The following is a 24,303-nucleotide window of genomic DNA, read 5'->3' as shown; positions in this document are numbered from 1 at the left end:
AACAACACAACAGATTGCCACAACGTGGCATATTAACAATTGTCAAATCTGCATGGTGAATACATGGTCGTTCATTATACTACATTCTCTTCTTTTTCTGTATATTTAACAATATAAAGTAGAAAAGGGAGATGCTGAAAGACAAAACATTTAAGATGAAAGCTTCTAGAGAATACACCTACTGTTCACCATGTTTTTTTGTTTGTTTGTTTTTCTGCGGTACGCGGGCCTCTCACTGCTGTGGCCTCTCCCGTTGCGGAGCACAGGCTCCGGACGCGCAGGCTCAGCGGCCATGGCTCACGGACCCAGCCGCTCCGCGGCATGTGGGATCTTCCCGGACCTGGGCACGAACCCGTGTCCCCCACATCGGCAGGCGGACTCTCAACCACTGCGCCACCAGGGAAGCCCCACCGTGTATTTTAATGGCTCTGTGTAGAAAGCTGCATATTCTCAAGGGTTTTGTGGAAACGACGATATTACTGACCCAGTTCAGAAACGATTCAAGTTGGAAGAATAAGCCATTCAGAGAACAGAAATGCACAGCGTAGTCGCTATAGCTCCCTCACTGCAGTACATTAAAGACAGTAATTATGTCGAGTGTGGTTAATATTATGCAAGGTAGTATAATTAAAGTGCTTTTAAAACCTCCTCCCGTATCTCTTACCATGGAGAGCTTACTCAGTGTAATACGAAGGTTTGCTAACTGTTGTTTCTGCTCTGTTCTTTGTCTACAACATGGTCAGTGGTGTTCAGAGTGGCATAAAAGATCCCAGGAGCATGGTGCATCCCTGGGTTTTTTTGTTTTTTTAACATCTTTATTGGAGTATAATTGCTTTACAATGGTGTGTTAGTTTCTGCTGTATAACAAAATGAATCAGTTATACATATACATATATCCCCACGTCTCCTCCCTCTTGCGTCTCCCTCCCTCCCACCCTCCCTATCCCACCCCTCTAGGTGGTCACAAAGCACCGAGCTGATCTCCCTGTGCTATGCGGCTGCTTCCCACTAGTGATATCATCTCACTCCACTTTGAAGGTTATGGACCCCAGGGTTCAGAGCAGGCCTTTGGGTTGGAAGGCTTCCAACCATGAAGGAGTGAACTTCAAACCCAACCGCAGACTGAAAAGATGGAGATTCTTGGAATGGAATACCTTTTGGAGCTGAAGAACATACCATTATGTCCAGGTGCCCTGATTGATGTGGAAGGACCCTGCCAAATTCCATTCTGCAGACTGGAAATTCCAGGATAGTGCTGGTACTGGTGAGTGACGCTTTCTTGGAATGTCACCAGGAGTTATAAAGTACTCTCCTCACCTCTACATGTCTAAGATATGAAGGGTAAAGGTCATCATATAGGACATTTAAATAATCATAAAAACATCGCGATGGATTGCAATGGGAGGAATGTGCAGAGGATGGATGGAGTCCGACTGAATCATCTCAAGCCCATTTCTCAAGGACTCCCTCCTCCCTCAGTGAAATCAGATACAGCAGCAGGTTTGCCAAGTTGAGTCTGCGCTGAAGCACACCAGGCTTTGTTTTACAAGCATCTCTTTATGATTCTGTAATCAGCCGCATACAGGGGAACCCTGTGCAGTCCTGGAGCCATGCTCTCTGGGATTGTTACCTGAGGCTTTTACTGCCTGTGGTTGGGTTTGTTTTGTTTGGGGGTCACTATGTAATTCCAGTCCTGGCGTCATCTGTATCTGTGTAGGGGGCTTTGTGTAGTTTGTGGGCTTGTGAACTGGATGTGCTCCCCAAGTAGCAGGGAGCACCTCAGGGGTGCACCACGCAGCCTTCTAACTCAGCTTGTGGCCCATGTCATATGGCACTGTGGGCAAGCTGCCCTCTGCAGAGGCTGGGTTCGTGTTTTTGCACCAGCCATGGTGCTCCACACCCCTCACACAGTTCCCCATGGTGACCAGGGATCAAAGAGGCGATATTGTGAGAAACAATATAGATATGTATAACTGAGTCACTTTGCTGTACAGCAGAAATGAACACAAACTTGTAAATCAACTACACTTCAACAAAATAAATTTTTAAAAAATCAGCACCATTTATAATGTCATTCCAAAGTTCAAATACCAAGACATAAATCTCCTGAAAGATGTATAAAATCTATATGTAAAAACTACAAAGCATTCCTAAGAAAAATGAAAGAGACCTAACTAAATGGAATATTTTCATGTTCATTGACTGGAAGACTCAATATTGTTAAGATGTCTATTTTCCCTAAAATTATGTATTTGCTCAACACAATCACTGTAAAAATTTCCAGGAGGCTTTTTTTGAAGAAATAAATGAGCTGATTCCAAAAGGATCTAGAATATCCAAAATGATCTGGAAAAAGAAATACAAACTCGGGGGACTTACACTATGTGACTTCAAGGTATATTATAAACCTACAGAAGTCAAGGCAGTAGAGTATTGACATGAAGGTATACATATAAATCAATTGAATGAAACAGAGAGTTGATTGGTAGACTGACACATAGACAGTCCATTGAGTTTCCACAAAGATGCCAAAGTAAATCAATGAAGAAAGAAAAGTTTTTATAATAAACATTGCTAGAACTAAATATGTCACATTTATACAATGAAATACTATTCAACAATAAAAAAAGAATGAACTATTGATATACGCAACAACATGGATGATTCCCAAATACAATATGTCAAACAAAAGAAGCTAAAGTCAAGGGAGTACATACACTTTGACTCCGTTCATAGGAAATCCAAGTAAAGATAAAACTAATCTCTATATGTAATCTATAGAAAAGTCAGAACTGGAGAAAGCTTGAGGGAAATTCCTGGTATGATGAAAAATGTTCTATATCTTATTTTGAGTGGTGATTACCAAAGTGTGTACAATTCTCAAAGCTTGTTGAATCAGACGCCTAATATCTGTATGTTTAACTTACAGGAATTATATCTAAATAAAAATTTCTAAAGAAATGAAAAATTATTAGGGCAGGAAATGTTTAGTTAGTGAACTGCTTTCATATCTGTTCTACATTTCTCTACACGCTAGTGCAAAAAACTCATGTATATGATGGGATGGATCATATGATATGACTTCTTAGACTGTAGCCCTATTTGAATTTTTAGAATTCTTTTCACATGAAGCTGTTTCACGTAATGAAAACACAATTCAATACTTTATATTGTTTGTGGTGCGATAGTTTCTAACACAAAGAAACTCACTTTTCTACTTAAGTTAAATGACAAGGCTTCGATTCAATTCTTTTTACATTCCCGTTAAACTTCCAGAGGACACAGGGAATGAACGTCTTTAAAGCCAGTTCCCAATGCTTTGCTTCCTTCCCCTCTATCCCCAGCCCCACCATCTTTATTTACTGGTAGGGACAGTTTTAAGAAATAAAATCATATTTAGTAAGAAAAATCCAACTGGAAAACAGACATCCCTGTCTCTCCCTAAGAATAAAACTGGGTAGAGCATGTCACCATATTATCTTCTTATAGCATTCTCTATACCATATTATCTTTCTATAGAATTGAAGTTATTTATGTATTTATTTGGTTGCACCAGGTCTTAGTTGCAGCAGGCAGGCTCCTTAGCTGAGGCGCCAGTGCTCCTTAGTTGCAGCTCGCCAGCTCCTTTGTTGCGGCATCTGGGGCCCTTAGTTGTGGCACGAGGGCTCCTTAGTTGTGGTATGCTAACTTTTAGTCGCGGCATGCATGTGGGATCCAGTTCCCTGACTAGGGATCGAACCTGGAACTCCCTGCCCTGGGAGCGTGGAGTCTTATCCACTGTGCCAGCAGGGAAGTCACAGAATTGAAGTTTCTAATTTTGCAAAGAAATTGAGATTACTAATGCCGGCCGTGCTGTTTGGTTGTTGTCTCATTCGCCGTCAGGCAATGTGCAGGGTCCGCCTTGGGTTTACTCCCGGCTGCTCTCTTGGGTCAATCAGCTTTAACTGACCCTGACGCTTAGTGATGTCAAACTGTGACGGTCAGCCAAGAATAACTCATCCATGAATTGAGCCCTTACTATATGCCAGGCACTGACGTATTAATATTTGTCTCCACATACTGTGCTGAGGTAGGACTATCATGAACCCCCATTTTACAGATGGGGAGCCTGAGGCACAGAAAGGTTACATAACTTACATCTAGTAAGTAGACGAGCTGGGGTCTGAATTCAGGTGGTTTGCCTCAGAATCCATGTTCTTAGCCACCATCTCATGCAACCTCACTAATGCTTTAGCAAAAGGGAACAAATAAAACCAGAAGCAGGTGATACTGCTGTGCGTGGTGTTTGATAATGGAGACAGTCTTGGGAGTGGGCACCTTGTTCACTAGAAGCACATACAAGATTTATTGGCATAGATGGACGTTCCCAAACACAATTCTCATGATTTCAAAGATGTTAATGGTCTTGAATCTTATCATTTTGTAGCTGTTGATGAATTGCCTCTGGATTTATACCTGGTTTCACTTACTCCGTAGAAGGAGCCATCTTGCTTTTAGAGCATAAAAACATCACCACTTCTCTGGTGAAACGAGCTCGTAGACCCTGAGAACAAGCCTCTCTACAATTCTGTAACGGAGAATGCAATGATGTTTCTGCAGTCGCTCTCCTGGAGACCCCTACACAGTCCAGAAATGCACTGGAGTTTCTTTCCTTTGGAAACTGACCTTGCTATTAATCGACATGAAAATCTGTGTATCCCAAAATTACTATCGCATTTCCATGTACTCAGGGATTAAAAGGCAAACAAACCAAACCATTCCTTCTTATCAAAGGAAGGTAAAAACAGGACTATGTTTTGCTGACATCCTCAGAGTCCAGATATATATATCTAGACTCTAGACAGATATATGGAGTACAGAATCTGTCTAGAGTCTAGATATATATATATATATATATGTGTGTGTCTAGATTCCACGCAGTCAGAGCCACTTAATAAAACAAGCTATTGAATTACTCACCAATCATCTAATCTACTCATTAAGAAACACAGAAATTTCTCATCCTTGTCTTCCTTCCATCTTTCTTGCCTTTTTTAACCTCTTTGCCCGTCCTACTCCCGGATCTCCTGTCTGTTCTTATTATTTTAACCTTCCGTGGCTGGCAGAGACTCCAACCTCAAGATAAAATTAGGCAGAGATGTAATTGACAAACTATAGTGCAACTCACCGTGTTGGCGTGTCCCCAGCCTGGTCCGGCTCTACATCTGAATGCTCTTCCAGGCTCCTCTTAAACATCTTACTCAGCCTCTTTCCCAGGTGCCCCTCGACTCCGGACTTTCATCTGGCCAGGTCGCTGCTCTCGGTAGCTTCCCCCAGCTTGACCTCACCACCAACCAGATCCACCTGGCCTCCGGTCGGGCCGCACTTTGCTTGTCCTTTCTAGGGCCGCTGAACTCTCAGCTGGTGCCTGGCCCGCTCCTGCATGGATGTCTCTCAGACCTCCCGGTAATCCAGGCCTGTGGCACACCCAGTTTCAGCTCTCAACGCTGCCCTTTGGGTACCTGCCATTCCAACTCTGTCCACTCTAAAAAGGGACCAGTGTCTCTCGGGCCCAGCTTAAATTTAGAGTCACTATTCTCTTAACAAAAGGCCAATCAAGTACTAAAGTGGTTTCACTGACGTCTCTCCCGGCTCAAATGACCCGTTTTCTTAGGCCTCATTGTTGCCGGTCACCGCTGATGCCTCTTGGTGTTCAAATTCAGAAGAAAGCCCAGGCTAAGAGTGGCATTAGGAAACAGGAAGAGATCTGGAGGAAAAGCGAGGGGGTGAAGAGGGGCCATGGAAGAAATACTGCAGAAAGGCAGCACTGAGGCCCAGAGAGGAGGGAAGAAGTAGCCAGTGGGTGAAGTCCACCAAGAGGTGAGGAGAAATACACGTGGAAAGTGATTCCCTAAGGAAAGGGAAGGCCAGGAAAGGACAAAAAGACCATTTAAAAATAAAAAAAAAAAGAAAAGAAAAGAAAGAAAGAAAGAGTGGAACTTAAAGATCAGGGTTAAAGCTGTTTTGTTGTCTGGGAACGGGAAAGGGAAAGGAACTTCCCTCTGTGTGTTTTTCTGGCCAGGTAACTTTCCAAAGCCTGTCTACTTCCATTTTCCCATAAGGACTTCATCCTAATGACAAAGTCAGACAGGCATTGCTGCTTCCCAGAGCTTGATGGGTGGAGCTGAAATTTCCAACCCTCTAATCACTAGGTTTTTCTGGTGACCAGCCCCATCCTGGGGCCCCACCCTAAGTCATCACTAGCACAGGCTCAAGAGAAACTACTCATGAATGACAAAGCCAACTCTTATGACTCAGGAGTTCCAAGGGTATGAGGAGCTCTGTGCCAGGAACTGGGACAAAGACCAAATACATTTCTTGTCACACCTACCACCCCCTTGCCACATGACATAGCATATCTTCCCATCAGAACTCAGAGTTGATTTCTCCATCCTTTGATCTGGGCTTTGCGAAGTGACTTGCTTTGGTCAATGGGACGTTAGAAAACGTGACACCATCAGAGATCTGAAGGTGGGTGTATTGGGGCTTGCCTTCTCCTGCTGCTGGGAATCCATTAGCCACCACATAACAAGGGCAGGCTGGCGTCCTGGGGGACGAGAAACCGTGTGGGGAGAGACCCCAGCCATCTCAGCCTTCCACTTGAAAAACCAGACATGGAAAAAAGGCCAAACCAGACCATTCAGCCATAACTGAGCTGGCTAAGACCAGAAGAACAGCTCAGTCAACCCACAGAATCATGAGATACAATAAATGTTTGCTATTTTAAGCCATTAAATTTGGGAGTTGTTTGTTACACAGCAAAAGCTAACAGCAGCTCATACCTGGCAATAATAGCCAGTATTTTTTAAGATCTTATTAACAACAGTCACACTGCTAGGTGCATCCCAGTCTGCCATTATGGATCTCCCTGGTACCTAGGACAGAGTCTTAAACACCAGAGATGGCCAGTAGGTATCATTTGAATAATTTTTAAAAGTTATTTTTACTGTACCTGAATCCAGAAAGCTTAAAAGGATACTAAGACACAATCAAACAGCATTAGTTAAAAATAGGTATAAGGAGAAAATGCAAGTGAGGGAGACATAAAATGAAACTAAGGGCCAGATCATCCAAAATGAAAAAAATAAGGAAACACAAGCTTTAAATGATACATTAAACAAGATGGACTTAATTGATATTTTTAGGACATTCCATCCAAAAACAACAGAGTACACTTTCTTCTCAAGTGCTCATGGGACATTCTCCAGGATAGATCATATCTTGGGTCACAAAGCAAGCCTTGGTAAATTTAAGAAAATTGAAATCGTATCAAGTATCTTTTCCGACCACAACTCTATTAGACTAGATATCAATTACAGGAAAAAAATCTGTAAAAAATAGAAACACATGGAGGTTAAACAATACACTACTTAATAACCAAGAGATCACTGAAGAAATCAAAGAGGAAGTCAAAAAATACCTAGAAACAAATGACAATGAAAACATGACAACCCAAAACCTATGGGATGCAGCAAAAGCAGTTCTAAGAGGGAAGTTTATAGCAATACAATTCACCTCAAGAAACAAGAAGCATCTCAGATAAACAACCTAACCTTACACCTAAAGCAATTAGAGAAAGAAGAACGAAAAAACCTCAAAGTTAGCAAAAGGAAAGAAATCATAAAGATCAGATCAGAAATAAATGAAAAAGAAATGAAGTAAACGATAGCAAAGATCAATAAAACTAAAACCTGGTTCTTTAAGAAGACAAACAAAATTGATAAACCATTAGCCAGACTCATCAAGAAAAAAAGGGAGAAGACTCAAATCAATAGAATTAGAAAGGAAAAAGGAGAAGTAACAACTGACCTTGCAGAAATACAAAGGATCATGAGAGATTACTACAAGCAACTATATGCCAAAAAATTGGACAAGCTAGAAGAAATGGACAAATTCTTAGAAATGCACAACCTTCTGAGACTGAACCAGGAAGAAATAGAAAATATGAACAGAACAATCACAAGCACTGAAACTGAAAGTGTGATTAAAATTCTTCCAACAAACAAAAGCCCAGGACCAGATGGCTTCACAGGTGAATTCTATCAAACATTTAGAGAAGAGCTAACACCTATCCTTCTCAAACCCTTCCAAAATATAGCAGAGGGAGGAACACTCGCAAACTCATTCTACGAGGCCACCATCACCCTGATGCCAAAACCAGACAAAGATGTCACAAACAAAGAAAACTACAGGCCAATATCACTGATGAATATAGATGCAAAAATCCTCAACAAAATACTGGCAAACAGAATCCAACAGCACATTAAAAAGATCATACACCATGATCAAGTGGGGTTTATCCCAGTAATGCAAGGATTCTTCAATATTCACAAATCAATCAGTTATACACCATATTAACAAATTGAAGAATAAAAACCATATGATCATCTCAATAGATGCAGAGAAAGCTTTTGACAAAATTCAACACCCATTTATGATAAAAACTCTCCAGAAAGTAGGCATAGAGGGAACTTACCTCAACATAATAAAGGCCATATATGACAAACCCACAACCAACATCGTTCTCAGTGGTGAAAAACTGAAACCATTTCCACGAAGATCAGGAAAAAAACAAGGTTGCCCACTCTCACCACTCTTATTCAACATAGTTTTGGAAGTTTTAGCCACAGCAATCAGAGAAGAAAAAGAAATAAAAGGAAACCAAATCAGAAAAGAAGTAAAGCTGTCACTGTTTGCAGATGACATGATACTATACATAGAGAATCCTAAAGATGCTATCAGAAAACTACTAGAGCTAATCAATGAATTTGGTAAAGTAGCAGGATACAAAATTTATGCACAGAAATCTCTTGCATTCCTATACACCAATGATGAAAAATCTGAAAGTGAAATTAAGAAAACACTCCTATTTACCATTGCAACAAAAAGAATAAAATATCTGGGAATAAACTTACCTAAGGAGACAAAAGACCTGTATGCAGAAAATTATAAGACACTGATGAAAGAAATTAAAGATGATACAAATAGATGGAGAGATATACCATGTTCTTGGAATGGAAGAATCAACATTGTGAAAGTGACTCTACTACCCAAAGCAATCTACAGATTCAATGCAATCCCTATCAAACTACCACTGGCATTTTTCACAGAACTGGAACAAAAGATATCACAATTTGTATGGAAATAAAAAAGACCCCGAATAACCAAAGCAATCTTGAGAAAGAAAAATGGAGCTGGAGGAATCAGGCTCCCTGACTTCAGACTATACTACAAAGCTACAGTAATCAAGACAGTATGGTACTGGCACAAAAACAGAAATATAGATCAATGGAACAGGATAGAAAGCCCAGAGATAAACCTACCCACATATGGTCACCTTATCTTTGATAAAGGAGGCAAGAATATACAGTGGAGAAAAGATAGCCTCTTCAATAAGTCGTGCTGGGAAAACTGGACAGCTACATGTAAAAGGATGAGATTAGAACACTCCCTAACACCATACACAAAAATAAACTCTAAATGGATTAAAGACCTAAATGTAAGGCCAGACACTATTAAACTCTTAGAGGAAAACATAGAACACTCCATGACATAAATCACAGCAAGATCCTTTTTGACCCACCTCCTAGAGAAATGGAAATAAAAACAAATATAAACAAATGGGACCTAATGAAACTTAAAAGCTTTTGCACAGCAAAGGAAACCATAAACAAGACTAAAAGACAACCCTCAGAATGGGAGAAAATATTTGCAAGTGAAGCAACTGACAAAGGATTAATCTCCAAAATTTACAAGCAGCCAAAAAACAAACAACCCAATCCCAAAATGGGCAGAAGACCTAAATACACATTTCTCCAAAGAAGATATACAGATTGCCAACAAACACATGAGAGAATGCTCAACATCATTAATCATTAGAGAAATGCAAATCAAAACTACAATGAGATATATCATCTCACACCAGTCAGAATGGCCATCATTAAAATATCTACAAACAATAAATGCTGGAGAGAGTGTGGAGAAAAGGGAACCCTCTTGCACTGTTGATGGGAATGTAAATTGATACAGCCACTATGGAGAATAGTATGGACGTTCCTTAAAAAACTACAAATAGAACTACCATATGACCCAGCAATCCCACTACTAAGCATATACCCTGAGAAAACCATCATTCAAAAAGAGTCATGGGGTTTCCCTGGTGGCACAACCGCAACGGGAGAGGCCACAACAGTGAGAGGCCCACGTACCGCAAAAAAAAAAAAAAAAAAAAAAAAAAAAAAAGCTCTAAAAAAAGAGTCATGTACCACAATGTTCACTGCAGCTCTATTTACAATACCAGGACATGGACGCAACCTAAGTGTCCATCAACAGATGGATGGATAAAGAAGATGTGGCACATATATACAATGGAATATTAGCCATAAAAAGAAACGAAATTGAGTTATTTGTAGTGAGGTGGATGGACCTAGAGTCTGTCATACAGAGTGAAGTTAGTCAGAAAGAGAAAGACAAATACCATATGCCAACACATATATATGCAATCCAAAAAGAAGAGAAAAAAAAGGTCACGAAGAACCTAGGGGCAAGACGGGAATAAAGATGCAGACCTACTAGAGAATGGACTTGAGGACACGGGGAGGGGGAAGGGTAAGCTGGGACAAAGTGAGAGAGTGACATGGACATATATACGCTATCAAATGTAAAATAGATAGCTACTGGGAAGCAGCTGCATAGCACAGGGAGATCAGCTCAGTGTTTTGTGACCACCTAGAGGGGTGGGATAGGGAGGGTGGGAGGGAGGGAGACGCAAGAGGGAAGAGGTATGGGGATATATGTATAACTGATTCACTTAGTTATAAAGCAGAAACTAACACACCATTGTAAAGCAATTATACTCCAATAAAGATGCAAAAAAAAAAAGAAACTAAGCGCAGAGCGAAAAAACCAAATGCAAACATAAATATCTAAACGATGGTTTGGGGTAGGTATATTAGTCTGCAAGGGTTGTCATAACGAAATACACTGACTGGGTGGTTTAAACAACAGAAATTTATTTTCTGACAGTCCTACAGACTAGAAGTACAAGATCAATGTGTTGACAGGGTTGGTTGCATCTAAGGCCTCTTTCCTTAGCTTGTAGATGGCTATCTTCTCCTCGTATCTTGTATCTTTACATAGTCTTTCCTCTGTGCATCTGTATCCAAATTTTCTCTTATTATAAGGACACCAGTTGTATGGGATTAAGACCCAACCTAATGACCTCATTTTAGCTTCATTACCTTTCTAAAGGCTTTGTCTCCAAATACAGTCACATTCTGAGGTCCTGGGAGTTAGGGATTCAACCAGTGAATTTGACGGGACAATGGGGGCAGGGGGCACCGCAGTTCAGCCTGTCGCAGTAGAAAATCAGTTTGCTTTAAGCTTCCCAACACTCAAAGGAAAACCTAAACAATCACAAAAGTTCATGTCCATAAACTCAGGAAAAACAGAACTACCCAGTGGCTACCTCTCAACACAGACAGGTTTTCCACAAGCTTTCTCATAAAATGTGAAAAAACAGCATCTTACAGCTAAAACAACAAGTTACAAGTCCATCCTCAGCATTGGCCAGTGGTTCAAGACTGGAGAGAATGATGATTTGAACAAATTTTCTTCTCAGCCTTATTCAATGAAGGAGTAGTCGCTAGACAGGATGGCTGGCAACCTTTGGACCAGTCTTTCCACTAGAATGGTTCCATTTCTTTGGGCATTAAAGGGATTTTTATTCTCAAGAATGTTCTATTAAAATGCAGCACCATGGTTGAGAGCCAATGAAGGTGAGAATGACCTGGGTGTGCTTACTGAAGACCCCAGAGGGTAAAGAGAGAGAGAGAAGCTTCTAGATAAGAGATGACATGTGCAGGGGGCCAGTTTCCTCCATCAGACAACTTAGGTGAGATGCACCTTAACCCCAGCATCTTTCTCCTCGTATGGTGGACATGTTGATTGTGACTCACTCCCATGGCCCCTCCTAAGGGAAGATAACCTGGCGAGGTCCTCCCCAGAAAGCCATGTACGTGGCCACAGTGACCCTCCTCTTCCTGGTCTTAGTTGGTGGTCCACTGACCCAAGGACTGTCAACCCATTTATTGGCCAGTAGCCTATGATGTATGGCTTGGTACAGCAAGGTGTGTTCAGCCAATCAGATTCTCTCTGTCTTAGAGGAAATGGGCCAGGTGGGAGTGGGAATCGCTGTTGTAAAACTTGGACCAGAGCCCTCAAGCGTTCAAACACGGACTAAAATGATGAGGAAGCAGAAACTACAAGGAAGCAGAAGAAGCCATAAAGCATTAAAAATAACAGAGCACACTTCTCACCCATTAGGAACAGAAAATATATCAAAAGAACAGAAGATAAGTAATTGTGAGGATGTGAAGAATTGGAATCGCTGTGCATGCTAGGAGGAAATGTAAAATGGTGTGTCCACTGTGGAAAACAGTGTGGTAATTCCTAAAAAAATTAAACAGAGATACCACATGATCCAGCAACTCCGCTCCTAGGTATATACTACCCCGAAGGGTTGAAGCAGGGACTCAGATGGATGCTTGTACATCAAAGTCCAGAGCATCATTCACAATAGGCGAGAGGTGGAAGCAACCCAAACGTCCACTGACAGATGAATGGATTAAAAAAGTGGGACAACCATACAATGGAATATTACTTGGCCTTAAAAAAAGAATGAAATCCTGACACATGCTATAGCATGGATGAACCATGAAGACGTAATGAGTGAAATAAGCCAAACACAAAAGGACAAATAGTGTATGATTCCACTTATACGAGGTACCTAGAAGAGGCAAATTCACAGACACAGAGAGTAGAATGGTGGCTGCCAGGGGTCAAGGGACGTGGGAGTGGACAGCTAGTCGGTACAGAGTTCCTCTTTGGGAAGATGAAAAAGTTCTGGAGATGGGAGCTCAACTTTATGAATGTATGTACTTAATGCCACTGAATTGTACACCTAAAAATAGTTAAAATGGTCAATTTTATGGTACGTGTATTTTACAATAAAAACATCACAGAGCAGGTGGGAGCCAAACCTGCCTTGGCGTCTGAACACCTCCAGGGCCACCTCCCTGACTCCAGATTCTCAAAACAGGTGCCCTGTTCCCTCCACAGTATTTGTGCGAAGCTGGTTCTTTGCAGAGGCAATACGAGAGCAGGCGACTCAGGAACGCACATCCCTGTGCTGTGATGGCCTTTGCTGCTCGCACGGTGCCCGCCACACTGCCCCGTGGGAGCATCATGACCACGGGGAAGGGGCTTATTCTCCCGACCCCCACCCCTGCCCTGTGAAATCACAGCCACAGCATCTATTGAGGGTCAGAGAAGTGAGGAGGTCTCTGCAAGTTCACTTGGCTCACTAATGGCAGGTGAACTTAGGGTCCGTGTTCAGGTCACAGAGCATGACAGTGTGGCTGAACTAGTCCCAAAGAAGTAAACACCAAAGAGTAGAGATTCTAGAGGAATCGGGGGCAGAGGGGAGGGAGAGGGAAAGCCGGCGATGTGAAGAAAGGCTGAGAAGGGGTCTAGAAGAAGCAAGGTCGTGGCCAGGTGCCTGGGTGACAGATCCTGGGAAGGTCTGTAGGCTGGACATCTGATCCAGGGCCACACTTGGCATTGGAATCTACAGCTTATTTCCTTACTGTCAGGCTGCCCTGACAGCACAGACGAAGGCAGAGACCTGGCAATGGTTTGGTGAGTACAGGAAAGGTAGGACACCCAGGAGAAAGTGTAGGAGAAAAAGCCACAAGCAGACAGCAAAACCCTGAGGCACTTTGATAATACGGAAGGAGACCAAGGAAGTCAAGAGGCGCTTTGGTAACAAATCACTGTGGCAAAGACACAAGCACGGAAGTGTAAATATGAACCTTTCACTCGTCCCTGTCATCTAGTTTGGGCTGCAGGTCCCTCACTCAGCAAGTTTTGACTGAGCATTGGTATGTGCCAGGCGCTGTTCTAGGCCCAGAGGATACAGCAGGGAAGCGAGCAGAAAAGGAATCCTTGCCCCAGTGGGGAAGACAGACAATCACAAGATGAAGGTGCAAACTGCAGGGCAGCTTTGACAGTGATAAATGCTGAGGAGAAAAATAACACAGGGAACAGGATAGGAAGATCTGAGGCTGTTACCCCTTTAGAGAGAATGACAAGAGAAGGAAGTCTTGGCGAGAAGGTGGTGTTTGGATAAAGACCTAAAGGAGGGGGGCAACAGGAAGTGAGGGTGCTAGGGGAGGAGCAGGTCAGCCTCAGGGAAGAGCACATGCAAAGGCCCTGAGGTGAGTGGGTTTGGGGTAGCTGAGAATCAGCAAGGAACAGGATTGCCAGGTAAAATACAGGACACTCAGTTAAATTTGAATTTCAGATAAAGAATGAATAATTTCTTAGTATGAGTATGTCCCATATATTGCATGTCGCAATCTTCCCTTCTACCTCTATGAGAGACCTTAGGGAAAGACATAGTTTTCTGGGTGCGACACAAGTTGTGATGACCCGGAGGTCAGGAGTGCTGAGGTCCATTCCTTCTGGCTGCATCCATGCTATTCTTGCCTGAGGAAGTGTATTCCAACAAAGAGCACAGCAGCTGGGACAGCAGCATCCGGAAACCCACCTGGCCTTTCTCACCCAGACCCCCTAAAGTTCTTGCCTGGTTTCCTGAGTGGCCTTAGACCCACATTCCCCAGAGTGAGTTCTGAGGAACACCTGTCCCAAGGAATGCTCTGTAAAAGAGGGTTCCAGGAACAGAGTTTGTGAAACAAGTCCTATTCTATCCTGCCCATTAAAGATGCTGAGAAGTCCTTCCATAAAATAAGACCAGTATAATTTTGCTTAACCCAGTCTCTCCTAAACTCATTTGAGCACAGAACCCTTTGACCGGGCGCTACAGCACACTTGCAAGCCCTCCTCCTATGATGGTTGATTTTTTGTGTCAACTTAGCGGGACCACGGTGCTCAGATATTTGGTCGAACATTTTTCTAGATGTTTCTATGAGGGTGGGTTTGGATGACATTTACATTTAAATGGATGGACTTTGAAAGAAAAGCAGATGATCCTCTATAATGTGGGTGGGCCTTACCCAATCAGTTGAAGGCCTGGATAGAGCAAAAAGGGGCTGACCTCCCTCGAGAAAGAGAAAATTCTACCAGCAGCTGACCCTCAGACTTCAGCTGTTGTATCTGCCTTTCCTGAGCCTCCAGCCTGCCGGGCCACCCTGCAGATATTTGGACCTGCCAGCCTCCATAGTTATGTGAGCCAATTCCTTAAAACATCTGTCTACCTATCTCTTAGTCGGGGTTCTCCAGAGAAACAGAACCAATAACATATACAGGCATACTCTTTTTATTGTGCTCTGCGTTATGGCCCTTCATACATATTGTGTCTTTTTACAGACTGAAGGTGTGTGGCAGCCCTACGTCAAAGCAAGTTTACTGGTGCCGTTTTTCCAACGGCATTTGCTCACTTCATGTCTCTGTCACATTTTGATGATTCTCACAATATTTCAAACTTTTTCATTATTTTATATTTGTTATGGTGATCAGTGATCTTTGATATTACTATTGTAATTGTATTGGGGCACCACAAACCATGCCCCTATGAGATGGCAAACTTGATAAATGGTGTGTGTGTGTGTGTGTGTGTGTGTGTGTGTGTGTTCTGAATGCTTCACCAATTGGCTTTCTCCCATCTCTTTCCCTCTCCTCAGGCCTGCATGTTCCCTGAGACACAAAAATATTGAAATTGGGCCAATGAATAACCCTACAATGGCCTATAAGCGTCAGGAAGAGTCATGCGTCTCTCACTTTAAATCAAAAGTTAGAGATATCACCTCACACCAGTCAGAATGGCCATCATCAAAAAATCTACAAACAATAAATGCTGGAGAGGGTGTGGAGAAAAGGGAACACTCCTACACTGTTGGTGGGAATGTAAATTGGTGCAGCCACTATGGAGAACAGTATGGAGGTTCCTTAAAAACATGAAAATAGAGCTACCATATGATCCAGTAATCCCACTCCTGGGCATATATCCAGAGATAAACATGGTTCGAAAGGATACATGCACCCCAATATTCACTGAAGCACTGTTTACAAGAGCCAAGACATGGAAGCAACCTAAATGTCCATAGGCAGATGAATGGATAAAGAAGATGTGGTCCATATATACAATGGAATATTACTCAGACATTAAAAAGAATGAAATAATGCCATTTGCAGCAACATGGATGGACCTGGGGATTATCATACTAAGTGAAGTAAGTCAGACAGAAAGATCAATATCATATGATATTGTTTATATGTGGAATCTAAAAAAACAATGGATACACATGAACTTATTAAAATTTATTTAAACTTTACAAAACAGAAACACTCACAGACTTAGAGAAGGAGCTTATGGTTACCAGCAGGGAAGGGTTGGTGGGAGGGATGGATTGAAGGTTGGGATTGACATGCACACACTGCTATATTTAAAATAGATAACCAACAAGGACCTACTGTAAAAAAAAAATAAAAAATAGAATAAAATAAGGAGCAAGAGGGTAGTTTAAGGGAAATAATGTGTAAAATCATAAACCAAGGACATGAGGGTATCATTAGTTTTTTTTATAAGACCAGGGCTAGAGAGGCATGCTGATAAACTGAATGAATGGTACAGTGTAAACTTGCCATGACTCACTATGTGTGATTGCTACAGTCAATCAAAAGTTGAAAGTATGATCATTGTTATGTTTTTTCCTGAATAAAATTGCACTTTGACTAACAGAAAAAAACCCCAAAGTTAGAAATGATTAAGCATAGTGTGAGGAAGGCATGTCAAAACTGAGATGGACCAATAGCGAGACCTCTTGTATCAGCTAGCCAGGTTGTGCTGGCAAAGGAAAAGTTCTTGAAGGAAATTGAAAGGGCTACTCCAGTGAACACACAAATGATAAAAAAGCAGAGCAGCCTTATTGCTGATCTGGAGAAAGTTTTAGTGATCTGGTTAGAAGATCAAACCAGCCACAGCATTCCCTTAAGCCAAAGCCTAATCCAGAGCAAGATCCAACTCTCTTCAATTCTATGAAGACTGAGAGCGGTGAGGAAGCTGCAGGAGAAAAGTTTGAGGCCAGCAGACGTTGGTTCATGAGGTATGAGGTATAAGCTGTCTCCATAACACAAAAACACAAGGTAAAGCAACGAGTGCTGATGTAGAAGCTGCAGCAAATTACCCGGAAGATCTAGCTAAGATCATTAATGAAGGTGGCTACACTAAGCAACAGATTTTCAGTATAGATGAAACAGCCTTATATTGGAAGAAGATGCCACCTAGGACTTTCATAGCTGGAGAGGAGAAGTCAACGCCTGGCTTCAAAGTTTCAAAGGACAGGCTGCCTCTCTTGCTGGGGGCTAGTGCAGCTGGTGCCTTTAAGTTGAAGCCAATGCTCATGTACCATTCCCCAAATCCTAAGGCCCTTAAGAATTATGCTCAATCTACTCTGCCTGTGCTCTCTAAATGGAACAACAAAGCCTGGATGACAGCACATCTATTTACAACATGGCTTACTGAATGTTTTAAGCCCACTGTTGAGACCTACTGCTCAGAAAAAAAAATATTACTACTCATTGACAATGCACCTGGTCACCCAAGAGCTCTGATGGAGATGTACAATGAGGTTAATGTTTTCATGCCTGCTAACACAGCCTCCAACCTGCAGTCCACAGATCAAGTAATCATTTTGACTTTCAAGTTTTATTATTCAAGAAATACGCTTTGTAAGGCTATAGCTGCCATACACAGTGATTCCTCTGATGGATCTAGGCCAAGTAAATTGGAAACCTCTGGAAAGGATTCACCATTCTAGATGCCATTAGAAACATTTGTGATTCATGGGAAGAGGTTAACAGGGGTGTGGAAGAAGCTGATTCCAACCCTCATGGGTGAACTTTGATGGGTTTAAGACTTCAGCAGAGGAAGCAACTGCAGGTGTGGTGGAAACTAGAAGTGGAGCCTGAAGATGTGACTGAATTGCTATAATCTCATGATAAAACTTTAACAAATGAGGAGTTGCTTCTTATAGATGAGCAAAGAAAGTAGTTTCCTGAGATGGAAACTACTCATGGTGAAGATGCTGTGAAGATTGTTAAGGATTTAGAAGGATTACATAAATTTAGTTGATAAAGCGGCATCAGGGTTTGAGAGGATTGACTCCAATTTTGAAAGACGTTCTACTGTAGGTAAAATACTATCAAACAGCATTACATGCTACAGAGAAATCATTCTTGAAAGGAAGAATTAATTAATGTGGCAAACTTCATGGTTGTCTTATTTTAAGAAACTGCCATGCCCCCCCCAGCCCTCAGCAAACACCACCCTGATCAGTTAGCAGCCATCAACACCAAGGCAAGGGACTTCCCTGGTGGCACAGCGGTTAAGAATCCGCCTGCCAATGCAGAGGACACGGGTTTGAGACCTGGTCTGGGAAGATCCCACACTCCGCGAAGCAACTAAGCCCATGTGCCGCAACTACTGAGCCTGCGCTCTAGAGCCCACGAGCCACAACTACTGAAGCTCGTGCACCACAACTACTGAGCCTGTGCTCCAGAGCCCACGAGCCACAACTACTGAGCCCACGTGCTGCAACTACTGAAGCCCATGCGCCTAGAGCCCGTGCTCCGCAACAAGAGAAGCCACCGCAATGAGAAGCCCGCGCACCGCAATGAAGAGTAGCCCCTACTCTCTGCAACTGGAGAAAAGCCCACGCTCAGCAACGAAGACCCAACACAGCAAAAATAAATAAATAAATAAATTTAAAATAAAATAAAAACCCACATAACATAAAATTAAAAAAAACAACATCAAGGCAAGACCTTCCATCAGCAAAAGTGTTATGATTTGCTGAAGACGCATGACGGTTAGCATTTTTTAGCAATAAAGCATTTTTTAATTAGGTACGTACATTGGGTTTTTTTGACATAATGCTATTGCACACTTAATACAGTAGAGTGTAAACATACCTTTTATATGCACCGGGAAACCAAACAATAAACGTGACGCTTTATTGCAATATTAGCTTTATTTCATTGGCCTGGAAGTGAACAGGCAGTATGTCCAATATATTCCTGTCTATGAACATATAGAAAGAGCTTTATTATAGGAATTGACTCATGAGATTATGATGGCTAAGTCCCATGACCTGCTATCTGCAAGCTGGAGGCCCAGCAAAGTCAGTGGTGTAATTCCAGTCCAGGTCCAAAGGCCTAAGAACCAGGAGTGCTGTTGTTGAAGGCCAGGAGAAGATGGGTGTCCCAGCTCAAGCAGAGAGCAAATTTGCCCTCCTTCTCCATTTTTCGTTTGTTTGTTTGTTTTTGTTTTTGTTTTTGCAGTACACAGTCCTCTCACTCTTGTGGCCTCTCCCGTTGTGGAGCACAGGCTCTGGACGCACAGGCTCAGCGGCCATGGCTCACGGGCCGAGCCGCTCCGCGGCATGTGGGATCTTCCCAGACCGGGGCATGAACCCATGTCCCCTGCATCGGCAGGTGGACTCTCAACCACTGCACCACCAGGGAAGCCCTCTTCTGCATTTTTGTTCTCTTTGGACCCTCAGTGGATTGGACGATGCCCACCTGCTCTGGTGATTACAATCTGCTTTACTCAGTCTACCAATTCAAATGCTGATCTCTTCCAGAAACCCCCTTACAGACACAGAATAAGGTTTCACCATCTAGTCTGGGCATCCGTTCGTCCAGTCAAGTGTGACACATAAAATTAACTATCACAATATATAAATACACATCCTATTGGTTCTGTTTCTCTGGAGAACACTAATTAATACACTCTGAACCAGTGTTCACAGAACAGTTGGGGAACATCAATGCAACATCTGCTGTCTCAGCCTGATGAAGGATCCTGTCACTGATGCAGTGCTAACCTCCAAAAGCCCCTCTGGGCAGGCTATCATGGAACAGAAAGGCTCACAGACCAAGTCAAGATGCTCCAACCACACAGTTTATTAAATCAACTCAAAACACGCAGCAAAAAACAAGGGGAGAGGTATGGGGTTGGTTGGCTGACTCAGGATCAGATGCTGGTGGGGTGGAAGGACCACACACCTGAATCCTAGACTATGCAGTGTTCACACAACCTCTCTATCTGCCACGTCAGCCTTCCCTGCTGATGGTGTGGTTATGGGACCAGCCTATAGTTGAACCAGGAGGCTCAGCAGACGGCAGGTGACCTTGCTCTTTGAAGAATCACAGGAGCAAGTTCACTGGGCCAATAGCTGCAGCTCATCAATTAGCCTGTTGAACGGCTGCAGGATTTACCTGCATTTCTGGGGGGTAAAGCACACGTAGAACCAGAAAAGTTGTCCCTAATGGGTGGCTGAGTTAAGACCTCTTGAATACTGAGTTCCTCATGTATATTTGCTTTCATCCCTTCTAACTCCATTCAATGCACAAATGCTTTACTTTATCTATGGCTAAGGGGTATCACAAGCTACTTGCTTCTATGCACGGTTTCATCTATCCTCCTTATTAACTTCTCTTATTTTCTCTAGCAAAATAGAAGAGTCTTAAACACAAGAACAAACACACATTGCAGATTCAATAAGAGAAATGATGGTGAAACTGCTGATTTCCCTAGTACTTTAAAAAATGGATCTAGCAAAGATCATTCATATTTTATATATCTGTTGTTTCAAGTAGAAATGCCCTTGATTAGAGATGAAGGAAAAGAAGGTGGTTTTTATTTCATGACGGTTAGCATCTGCTTTGCTTTCAAAACATACCAGAAGTGAATTTTTTAAAAAAATGAACATCATTTCTGAGTAGAGGGAAGATCTTTTAGAAGGTGACATTTTGGGAATTCCCTGGTTGTCCAGCGGTTAGGCCTCCACGCTTTCACTGCTGGGGGTGCGGGTTCGATCCCTGGTTAGGGAACTAAGATGCTGTAAGCCGCGTGGTGTGGCCAAAAAAAAACAAACCTCCTATATCAATAGAAGGTGACGTTTTAACTAGAAAAATGGAATGCGCTGGGCAAAGGGAGGGAGAGGGCAGCAGAGTGTGCGCTGAGTGCGTGGGCTCCACCAAGGATTCCTAGTGGGCATGCAGGATTGGTTGCAGAGGCGTGATGGGAAGGAGGATGAGGCAATGCAATAAATTTAAAGAAAGGGACAGATGCATATGTAAGTTATAAATCTCAAAAAAGATAAATAAAAGATTAGGAGTGAGAAATGCGAAGGCTGAGAGGTGTTATCTGAATGAATACATTGAATGTAGAAAAAGTTTCACAGCAGGATTAGGTAGAAAAATGCATCTTTCCCCCCTTTAACCAAGAGGCAAGAACTCTCCAAGGAAATACATTCCGCTTGAGAATGGCCATGGTAATTTTTCAGCAATAGAATCAGACCATTTCGGGGGGAAAACCTAATAAATGTCCTCTCTCTCAGTGGTCAGAATTTAGGATGGAAAACAGACTCCAAAGGCAGGCATTGATTCCCCAGAGGAGAAAGCATAAAGCTGAGATGAGAATGAGGCCAGCGCTGAGGGCTGAGAATTTGAATGTCCAAGGTCAAATTCAGTCTCCTAATCCCTGCCTCGCCTCCACACAGGGACTGGTTCCAAGAGGCAGCTCGTCAGCCCGCCAGCGTGGACCAGTTTTGTCTCCACCCATTGCTGACGAACACACTCCGCTTGGCCTCAGACCAGGAATTCGACACATGTTCTACCTACAACAAACAAGCTGTAAGGAAAGGGTTTTAGGTCTCTAGCGATGGAAGCTTCTCTTTGCAGTACCTTCCATGATCTTGAAAATTAAACTTGGTAATGACATAGCAAGATCTGTAGCTCAGGTCCCCTGTCCCCAGCCCCCCGTGATGTCAAGGGTGACAGCACAGTACCTGGCCAAGGCCTTGGGTGAGCTGTCAGCTCCTCAGTAGCATCCGGAAGGTCTCTGTGTCTTTAATGACTGTTCCATGATCCCCAAACCGACTTGGTCCATAAAGGGAAGTCCCTTACAGCCCCTTCCCAGCCCTCCAATGGTTGGGGTTAATGAATTGGGAGATTAGGTTTGACATAAATACACTACCGTGTGTAAAATAGATAGCTAGTGGGAACCTGCTGTAAGCACAGGGAGCTTAACTTGGTGCCCCGCGATGGCCTAGTTGGGTGGGATGGGGGATGGGAGGGAGGTCCAAGAGGGAGGGGATGTGTGGGCACGTCTGGCTGATTCACTTCGCTGTGCAGCAGAAACTAACACAACATTGTAAAGCAATTATACTCCAATTAAAAAAACAAAAACAAAAAAAACAGCTGAACAGAAAGTTACAAAAACAAAAACGAAAGTCTCAGCCAGGTTTCCCCTCCTGCCAAGGCTAAGCTTGGGAAGAGAGTCAGGATGCTGGGCTGGAGGGAGGATGGACGGAAACCCCTCCTATTACGTGCCACACGCAGGGAAAGCGCCCTCGAGGGTCCTGAACAGCCTTCGGAGGCCTGTGTGGCCACTCACAGCAACCCAGGAGGAAGCTAGGTATTTCCACAGGCAAATCGCTCCCATCAGGGATGTGACTGACAGACTGGGGAGGGCTGCAAGTATCTAGGCGATGCAGGGCTTCGCTAGAAGTGAAGCCATAGGGCATCCCACCCCCTGCCATCACCTTGTACGGGTCCAGTGACACCTGATCCTGGCCATTCCTTCATCTTCTCTCCACCAAAGAAAACCTACCTCCTGCTGCTTCGAGGGCCTCCATGCTGGCCTTGCCACTCTGAAGGCTCCAGGGAAGAATCCTCGCTGGCCTCCTCTAGCTCAGCCGTTCGCGGGCATCCTGGGTGCTGTTTGGCCTGTGGCAGCGTAACTCCAGTCTCTGCCTTCATCATCACGTGGCCATCTCCCTGCGTCTGTGTCTCTGTGTCCACTTTTCCCTCTTCTAAGGACACTGGTCATCTTGGCTTTAGGGCCCACATTAATGCAGGATGTTCTTACCTTATGTTGATCACATCTGCGAAGACACTATTTCCAAATCAGGCCACATTCCGAGGCTCCTTCTGATACAGGAGTTTTGAGAGGATACTACTCAACCCCGTAAAAGAAGCCAGAACGTTTAACTTTGTAGGTATAGCCAACTTTTATTACAGTACCCCCTTTTCCGCCCAAAGCACTCTGAAATGACCAGGGGTCTCCCCTTTCCATTCGGTAAATCTGGGCTAGCACAGGCACAGCAGAGCTTTCACGTAAACGAGTTTTCCAGAGTGACTACAAGGCAAGGATGTGTGTCAGCTCTAGTTGCTGGCCAGGCCAGGCTGGGGGTGCCCGTGGGAAGCCCCTCAGGATTCCTTCCAGGTGAGGGGGCGCGTTGGCCTAACTCCCGCCTCTCTCTGCCCGTCGCTCACTTTCCTTCCCGGCTGGTGCGTTTAGAAGGAGAAACTGGTCATGAGCAGTGAGACATCCCCTCTTTGGAGTGCTCTGTACCTCCATGGGGTGCCCAGATCCACCACACATCCCTGCTCAATTTGGTCTTCGTATTAGGGAACTTATTTGCCCACAGATACAAGCCATATCTTCAACCTGGCCTTTATCAGCTATAAAGGTGGTCTTTGGGACCCCTTACCCCTTCACTTCATCTCTCAATTGGTTCGGAATCACGGCAGGGAAGAGTGGGCCGTTTGGGGGGCACTCCAGACAGGGCTCACTTTGAACACCGATTAACTTAGCACTTTACACACAATCCACTCACATCAGCCCTTCCTGTGCCACAAAATAGACCTGAGGCTGAAAAGCAGAGGGCCCAACCCCAGGCAAGGTTGAACTTTCCATAGAAGGCCAAGGAGGGAATTGATTTCTCCGCCGGTATTATTACTCCACAATAGCAGGTATGCTTTCCAAATAAGGCAACAAAGGAGCCAGGCCAAGCTGGGGAAGGGAGTTTAAGTGAAAATCTTCCAAACACCAAAATCTCAAAGGAGAGGAAGCAGCTGACCACCCCCTGGGCTACAGTTCATCCTAACAGGGCCCATTTCTATACACCAGGCTTCCACGATTATCTCTTTGCCGAAATGTACAAACACAGTCAGCATACTCTGCGCCGAGGAAAGACCTGGATCTGTGTGAGTAACAGGAGAATGAAGGAAACAGAAAAGAAAAGATTTTATCAAGCCTATTTGCTTTAAAGATGCCTTAAAGACCTGAACAAACACACCTGCTTCTTCAGCGCCCTCCAAGAGCAAACATCTGTCTTTAAAAGTAAAGTGCGGAGAAAGAGACACTGCAGCCTCGGAGCCAGTCTCCCCCGGAGG

This window comes from Delphinus delphis, chromosome 4 (genome assembly GCF_949987515.2).
Source record: "Delphinus delphis chromosome 4, mDelDel1.2, whole genome shotgun sequence".
NCBI classification, from domain to species: Eukaryota; Metazoa; Chordata; class Mammalia; order Artiodactyla; family Delphinidae; genus Delphinus; species Delphinus delphis.
This window is presented reverse-complemented; position numbering follows the sequence as displayed.